We start from the raw sequence: 8,626 nt of genomic DNA, 5'->3' as shown, positions 1-8,626 counted from the left end.
GCGATGGTCGAGCGAGCTGAGCCTGAGGCGTGCTAGGCGACGGCCGCGACTGGGGCGTGGAGAGCGATGCTGCTGCTCGAGGGGTCAGCAGTGTGCGAAGCGGAGCCGGGAGCGGAGCGATGAGCAGTTGCTGGAGAGCTGGGATGCGAAGTTGCGCGGTTCCAGGAGAGGTCTCGGCGTCAGGCTCGGTGCGGTACTCGTGTTGGCGTCCGGGTCTTGTTCATGGGGTCGTAGATCCCACCTTCGTCGCCAGTGAAAAGTACTCAGAATGTGGAGTGATTCAGCAAGAGTGATTCAGCAAGAGTACTTTATTAGATCAGGAACAAGACAAAGGAAACCCGCTCACAGGCCGGTTTATATGCGTTCAGAAAGCCCGCCACCAAGTACACCTAAACACACCCCCTACTCCCGATAGGCTATTTACAATAACCGGGCGACCATTGGTCTCCTGGCTGGGAAGCTAGCCCTTTGATTGGGCCGGCTAGGATCCTTTGGATCCTTTGTCTATCGACTGAAGCTACAGATGAATTGTGCCTGGCCAGCCCGGGCAAGTCCGGGCATGTCAGGCTGATGCCTTACACATGGAAAGGCAGCAGTACATTACACTCATCCTTCTCAGAAGAGCTCAAAATGGTGGGCCGCTTTGGGGGCTTCTGGGTGGGCCTCTTAGGTGCCAGCTGCTTGCCCTTAGGCGGGCCCTGCCCCTTCTTGGGTGCCATGTTAAAAACTACAACAAGGCTGTACCAGCGCAGCCACCGCAGAAAGTGCAATCAAATGGTCGCTCCCTGATGCCCACTCAAAATGGCCGCCAACCCCAGGACCACCAAGATGGCCACCGCTGTAGTGCCACACTCAAAATGGCTACCTCAAGAATTCTAACAGGAAAAAAGGCAGCGTTCCACCCAACGACCTACGATCACTGGAATGTATGAACCACAGGCCGTTGGGAAGGGTAACTGCATCACCGGCCAGAGCAACTGCCACCCAGTGCTTGCCTCCGAAACCCCCTTGAGCTCCTAGCAGTCTGCCAACTTATCACTATTAAGCGTCCCACCTAAGGATACCCTCATAGAAACCCTCCCCCCAGACCAATCAAGAAGGGTATTGGCCTCTATGCGCAAAGAGGGACCCTGCTGCCAGCCCAAATCGGAAGGAGGGGAGCGATAGCTTATCTGAGCGGCCCTGGAACCATGTCCAAGGGCTCTCCTCTGCGAGGAATAAAGCCGAAGCCCAAATGAGCCGTTGGCTGCTGCCGCTGCAGTCAGCAGCCCCTTCCCGGATCCTGCCCGAATTGCTGCTTTCCGCCCCTGCGAACAAGCCGCCGACCCCCCCAATCTGGTCGCTGCCGCCTCCTTCTGCCTCTCAGGGTCGTTTTGGCCTAAAGCCTCTCCCACAACGTGCTCGGAGCTGTTAATGCTATCGAGCACGAGTCTCCAACTGACAGGGCAGGAGCGGAGCCTGGCAGTTTGCCAAGCCGGCTCCGCCCACCCCGTCGTTGTCATGACACCATGCGTCATGCTTCTGTTGCTGCCCCGGCTCCTCCAAGGTGGCAAAAAAGCCCCCGGACCTCACCGGCTTTGCCGGGAGGCCGGGAACTCCATTTCTTCATGAAAAAAATCTTAAGAAGGACTGGTTCCTTTGGTGCATAGCCCACAAACTACTCCCGTCCAGTGCATCTACAAACCTAGGGTGGTTCTGCCAGTGAACTAGGATTGCCAACTCCAGGTTGGGGAAATCCCTGGAGATTTGGGAGTGGAGCCTGAGGAGGGTGGGGTTTGGGGGAAACCTGGCACCCACCCTGCCTTTTCTATGGTATCTCAGGGTGCTTGCCAGCACAAATAAACCCCTTCAACCTGTGCTTTCCCACCTTCCCAGTAAGGACCTAACCAGGTTATCAGGCCTATGTATGCCACACACCCCTGGATCATGTGGAGCAGGTGAAAAAGACCCCCCCTCTCGGCCAATTTGAGTGAGGCCCAAAACAATTCCTGCTCAGCCCCATAAATGGGTGACTGGCTAATCCCACACGGTCTGCAACAAAGGGCAGGTGGGTGGGGAGCTTGTCCTTTGGCTGGAATGGTGCAGGGATGACTGCTGCCCCAGCTCCTTCCCAGCAGTTGTTCTTGATAGGCCAGCGTTCCTGTGCTGGACCTTGATAGGCTCCCCCACCCCCGTGATCACATTTGAGGAGGGGGGGGGCAGAAGCCTGCACATGCTCAGGGGCAAGCACAGATCTTCCTTTGTGTCAAAGAAAGCTCAGTCTTATTCCAACATTTTCCTCAGTCTAAAACGCTATGGATGGAAGACATCCAAACTAGCAATTCCGCGTCCCCCACACTCAGGCTAGCATTCACCTCAGCATCAAACTCAGCTGCATGTATCTTCTCCTTTGACGTGCATGAGGTTCTCTTGAGGGGACTGTGTTTAGCTTTTTGTAGGTGGTAGAAGATATATTACATGGCATTTCCTTGACCACATTTTACGTTCTTCCTTCTGATCTTTTCTCTGGCAGATTCCAGGGGATCCCCTACTCCAGCAGGTACTGTCCTTGTAGGAAGGACTGTGTTGAAACTGTCCCCCATGTTCTCCTTCAATGTCCCTTTTATTTGCTGCCCTGCCAGGATCTTTTGTACCCTATATTAGCTCAATTCCCAGAGATTCCTGATGATTTTAAGGTTGTGTTTTTACTTGATAATCCAGATACGGAAATAACAGAAAGAGTAGCAAGGTTTCCTCTTAGTGCTATGGCTATACATCCTGATAAGTAACCACTAGGTTTTTCTGTTTGTATGCTGTTTTCCTGTGCCATAGCTCCAATTTTACCCTATATTGATTTGTATTTTCCGATCTATATTTAACCTGATCTCCTATTGTATGCATATACATATGCCGATAAAGGCTTGTCAAAAGATTCTATGGAGGGGGTCTCCCAACCAGAGAGAAGGTGTACAAGGAACTCCAGAATCAAATAGTGTATAATGATTTCCTTTCACTTCTTCTTCTATGGGTAGCTTGTCTGCTCCTCTGTGGGAGTTCCCATCCAGTGGTGGAATGGGATCCCCTTGTTTTGTCTGGCCACTCTGTTCCCTTCAGCTCTATTGCGACTTGACCAAAGGTGGGTGGAAATTTTGTTTTTAAAAGCCTTAATGGCTTGATTCCTATGGGGCTGGCCCAGGCAGTGGGAGGGATGGGGTGGGAGAGTCAGACTTCGCTAACGCTAGCAAACAACACAGATGCCCTTTTTTGCTTGGCTCTTCATGGGCCAAGCACCAGACAAGAGGCCTAGCTGAGACTGAAGCAATGTCAAATCAGTATGCAGAAGTGGTAGCCTCTTGCCAATGGACTTGCATAAAACACTCTAGGAGATAAATAGACATACACAAGCAGACACTGTGTGCTGTGAAGGGATGCCTCTTTGTTCCAGCATCTCCATTGTCACAGTTCCCTCAGAACGTTGATAGAGAGGGCCCTCTGTGTTGGTTTCCTACACTTTTGACTGCTGGATAAAAGAGGAGGGGAGCATAAAGAAACAGGGGAGAACTTTTTTATTTAAAAAAATCCAGACAAAGTTACAGTCATCTGTTAAATGTCAATTATGGCTGAATAGAGATGTCTATTTGAAGCTTAGTTATGGGCGCCTTTCTCCCACAGAGATTTATTATTATTATTTTTGGCAAGCCAAGGATGCCTTCGGCAACCTAATTGAGAGACTGTAACTCTATAAACAAGCTGGGGCATTAATGGAGGCTGGCAAAGATGCAAATGAATGAGTGGAGGGGCTCTGGAACAGGCCACAGCCTTGGAACTCTGAGGGCAGAGAGTGGGAATGAGAAAATGAAAGAGGGGTGGGAAGAGAATAAAGGGGGAAGAATGATGCTTGGAGTTATAGGTGTTAGTGTCCTATATAATTTTTTATTTTGATTCTCATTCTCTGAGAATCTTGGTTCGTTCTGAAAATATGAAAGTCACGGCTGTGAACCACAGATGTTATTAAATTAATATGAATTAGACAACTCAGGCACAATGGCTTATATCCGTTTTGAAGCTAGAATCTATCACATTTCAATCTGCTCTTTCTCCAATGAGATCAGTGCAGCATACATAATTTTGCCTTGCCCAGTTTTATTCTTATCCCAACCCTGTGAAGTAGATTAAGGAAGGTGACTGGCTCAAGGTCACTCAGGAAGCCTCATGGATTGCCATTCTCTATGTGGTACCTGGAGATCGCCTGGAATTGCCACTGAACTCCAGGTGACAGAGATCAGATCACCCAGAGAAAATGGCTGCTTTGAAAGGTGGACTCTGTGCATTACACCTCACTGAAGTCCCTCCTCTCCCCAAACCCCACTGTCAGAATCTAGGAGCAGTCCATGCCAAATTCCAGGGCCAGAGGCAAAGTCCAGTCCAAAGGTCAGTTACTGAGAAAGCAGAGTCCAGTTCAGAGCGTTATCCAGGAAGCAAGGTCCAGCAGTCCAAAGTCGTTCACGAGTGCAGGGAGGACGATTCCAGAGTCAAGAGCCGGTCCAAGGGTCACAAGAACAGAGCAGAGTTCAGAGCTGTGGACACTGAGTCAAGAGGCTGGTGACTTGTTGCTTCCACATCGAGCAATCTCCCTTCACTGGCTTTTATCGACTTCTGCTGGAAGGTCTTACTTGCAGCCAGCTGATTGGAAGTAACCCTGCAGCTACTCATCATCAGCAAGCAGGTGGCATCGGACCAGGAGATGTGTACTTTGTCTTCTTTCCTTTTTTTTTTAAATACATTTTTTATTTTTGAACAAAACAAAACAAACATAAAAGGGGGGGAATTCACTTTCAGTTTCTTCAATAACATAATGATGCCTAATTATCAGTTTGGTGTAGTGGTTAAGTGTGCAGACTTTAATCTGGGAGAATCGGGTTTGATTCCCCACTCCTCCACTTGCACCTGCTGATGTGACCTTGGGTCAGTCACAAGCTCTGGCACAGCTGTTCCTGAAAGAGCAGTTTGTGTCAGAGTTCTCTCAGCCCCACCCGCCTCACAGGGTGTCTGTTGTGGGGAGGGGAAGGGACAGGAGTTTGTAAGCTGCTCTGAGACTCCAAGTGAAGGGCGGGGTATAAATCCAATCTCTTCTTCTTCTTCTTCTTATCATAAATTTGTGTAATTCACCTTATAACATTAACAATACCACTTGCAAGTGTATCATAGTTATACAATAAAAGTCCTTAAACTCTAGAAGACTATGTTGATTACTTGGTATAATATTCAAACCATTGGTAAAATCTTGACCATGTATTCTTAAATGTGGTTTCTGGTTGTTCTTTCAAAATTAAAGTTAGTTTGTCCATTTCTACCGTTTCCAACATTTTGCATAAAACGTCTTGTCTCCAAGGTGTCTCTGTTAATCTCCAATATTTAGCATACAGTATTCTAGCAGTTGTAGTTAAATATAAAATAAGATGACTCATTTTTTATTTATCTTTTACAATTTTCAGGTAAAATATTCAACAAAAATATTTCTGGTATAAAAGGTACAGAGGATTTTAAAATTTTCTGCATAATTTCATGAATCCAAGACCAATACTTTTTCGCTTTATTGCATAGCCACCACGTATGATAAAAGGATCCCACTTTATTTTGACATTTCCAACATAAATTTGAACAATTAGGATCAAACTTAGCTAATTTGTCAGGCATAATATACCACCTATAAAACATCTTATACATATTTTCCTTATATGAGATGGCTTTTGTGATTTTTACTTCCCCCCCCCCCAAACCTGTGACCATTGGTCTAACTCGATATTGTGACCCAAGTTTTGCACCCATTTTATCATAGCATCTTTAACAACTTCATCTTGGGTTTTATTTTCTAAAAGCAATGCATAATTTTTTTTGATAAGTTTCTCATCAGCAAGTATCAATATCTTATCTATTTCTAATATTTTATAATAGAAACCTGACAACTTATCTTTGCTGTATCTTGATTTTATTTGAATTTTTGCCACCATGTTAAAGTTTCTATGGTTTCAGTTCATTTTATTAGTTAATAAATCTTCATATCTTAAAATTGTTTCTTTCTATGCCAGGTTAGGGTTTGTAAAAGCTTCTAATGGGGCGACCCATTTAGGAATCTTGGTATAAAAGTTGTTTTTAGACTCATCCCATACCCTTAATAGAGACGCTCTGATACGATGTTGTTTAAAATATTTGTGTGTCTCTGCTTTCCCGTACCATATAAAAGCATGCCAGCCTAACAAAAGGTCATGACCTTCTAATTTCAAAAGTCTTGCATTTTCTAAAGTAATCCAATCTTTTATCCATGTCAGAATCACAGCTTTATAGTAAAGTAGCCAGTCTGGTAGTGCAAAGCCACCTCTCTCTTTGACATCTGGTAGGGCTTTAAATTTAATTTTTGGTCTTGAAGAATAGGTATTGTTTGGAATAGGAAAATCAGTCTTGGTAAAATGTTCATTCTAATGGTAGCAATTCTTCCCATTATGGATATTTGAAGGTGTTTCCATTTTTCCAAATCTTTCTTAATTTCATTAATCAATTCCATATAGTTATTCTCCATCAGAAAACTACATCTATTTGTTATAGTTATTCCTAAACATTTAATCTTCTTATGAGCTTCTATGCTTGCTGCATCTTGTAGATGGTGAACCTGTGGATTGGTCATATTTTTAGTTAGCATTTTTGTTTTTTTGTAATTGATTTTAAATTCTGCCACCTCTCCATAGTCTTGCAGAGAGCTTATCAATAGTTTTATAGAGTTCAATGGATTTTCTAAGATAAATACTAAGTCATATGCAAATGGTTGAAGCTTGTATTCCTCTCCTTTTAATTTAAGTCCTTTGATATTTATATCAGCTCTAATCGCATCATTTAGGACTTTGAGCACAAAAATAAGCAATAAAGGTGAAAGTGGACATCCTTGTCTGGTTGCTTTACGTATCTCAATATTTTGTGATAAATCTCCATTAATAAGAACTTTGGTTTGTTGCTTGGTATAAATTGCTTTAATCATTTTATAAAATGCTTTAATCATTTTATAAAATCCAGTACCAACATGAAATTCCAGCTGACATTGTCGAAGGCTTTTTCTGCATCTAAGAAGATTAAGGCTATTTGCTTTTCTGAGTGTGCTTCATAATATTCCAGAACATTTAAAATCATTCTCACGTTATTTCTGAGTTGTCTCTTGGGTAGAAAACCTGCTTGGTCTTTGTGAATCATTTGAGAAAGAACTCTTTTCATTCTTGCAGCTAAAATAGAGGCGTAAATTCTATAGTCCACGTTTAACAAAGAAATAGGTCTATAATTCTTAATTTCTTTTTCATCTGATCTATACTTGTATATGAGAGTTATCAACACTTCATTCTAGGAGTCTGGAGTTTTTCCTTCAATCATTATGTTTTGTATGACTGCTTTTAATGGTCCTATCAATTGGTGTTCAAATATGTGGTAAAATTCCACTGGAAATCCATCTGGGCCTGGAGTTTTCACCTTTTTTTGCTTTTCAATGCTTCTGTTACTTCAGCAAGAGATATTGGGTCATTTAATATTTTCCTTTGTTCTTCTGTAAATATTTTAAATTTATAAGTCTCAAAGTATTTTTTAATTTGGTTGTGTGATGCTTCACTTTCCATGTCTAACTTTTCGTAATACGTTTCCACAATTTTTTCAAGTCTTCCAACTTGTTTCTTTCGTCTCCCATATCAGTTTTAAGTATCTCGATGCACCTTTTTTCTTTTTCTTTATGTAGCTAACCATCTAGTTGGTTTATTGGCATTTTCAAAATAATTTTGTTTAGCATACATTATCTTTTTTGCTTTTTTCTGTGTTAATAAACAATTTATTTGATGCTGTAGCAGAATGTTTAATTTTTTTCTGTTCAATTGAAAGATCCTGTTTCATCTTTTCTTCCAGTTTTTAATCTGATCTTGCAGTTGTAAATATTTTTCTGATCTCTGTTGTCTCACGTGTGCTGCTTCCTTAATCATCCAGCCTCTACCATAAGCTTTGAATGCATCCCATATGGTCTTGATAGAAGTTTCTGGTTAAATATTGTGTTCAAAAAACATTTGGAATTCTTTTTTGGTTTCTCTTACAAAAGTTCCATTCTTTAGAATAGTAGTGTTTCTTTTGGGAGTATCTTGTATTCCAAGTGTAATTGGGTTGTGATCAGCAAAGGTTGCAGGTAAAAATTCCACTTCCAATATATCATTTGCCATTGTGGTAGAGACCCAACACATATCTATTCTTGACCAGGACTTATGTTTTGCTGAATAAAAAGTGTAGTATTTTCTTTGTGGGTTTCTAACTTTCCAGGCATCCACACAGTTATTTTCCTCTGCAAGTTGAAAAAATGTTGAAGGGAGCTGGTTTCCTGGTTTCTTCTTTCCAGTTAAGGTTTTCCTGTCTAGTGTGGTATCAAAAACAGCATTGAAGTCCCAATGATACAAATTTCATTAAAGTCATGTTTGGAGATCAATTCCTGTCATGTTTTACAATATTTCTCTTGGTATTGATTTGGTGCATATATATTTGTAATCAGAGTCTTTTTCCCTTGTCTTTGTATTAAAATCCTTCCGTCTTCTGAAGCACAGATGATTTCTGGGTGGAGATATACTTTTACATAGGT

This window comes from Gekko japonicus, unplaced genomic scaffold (assembly GCF_001447785.1).
Source record: "Gekko japonicus isolate JY-2015 unplaced genomic scaffold, Gekko_japonicus_V1.1 scaffold111, whole genome shotgun sequence".
NCBI lineage: Eukaryota > Metazoa > Chordata > Lepidosauria > Squamata > Gekkonidae > Gekko > Gekko japonicus.
Note: the sequence above shows the minus strand (reverse complement) of the source record.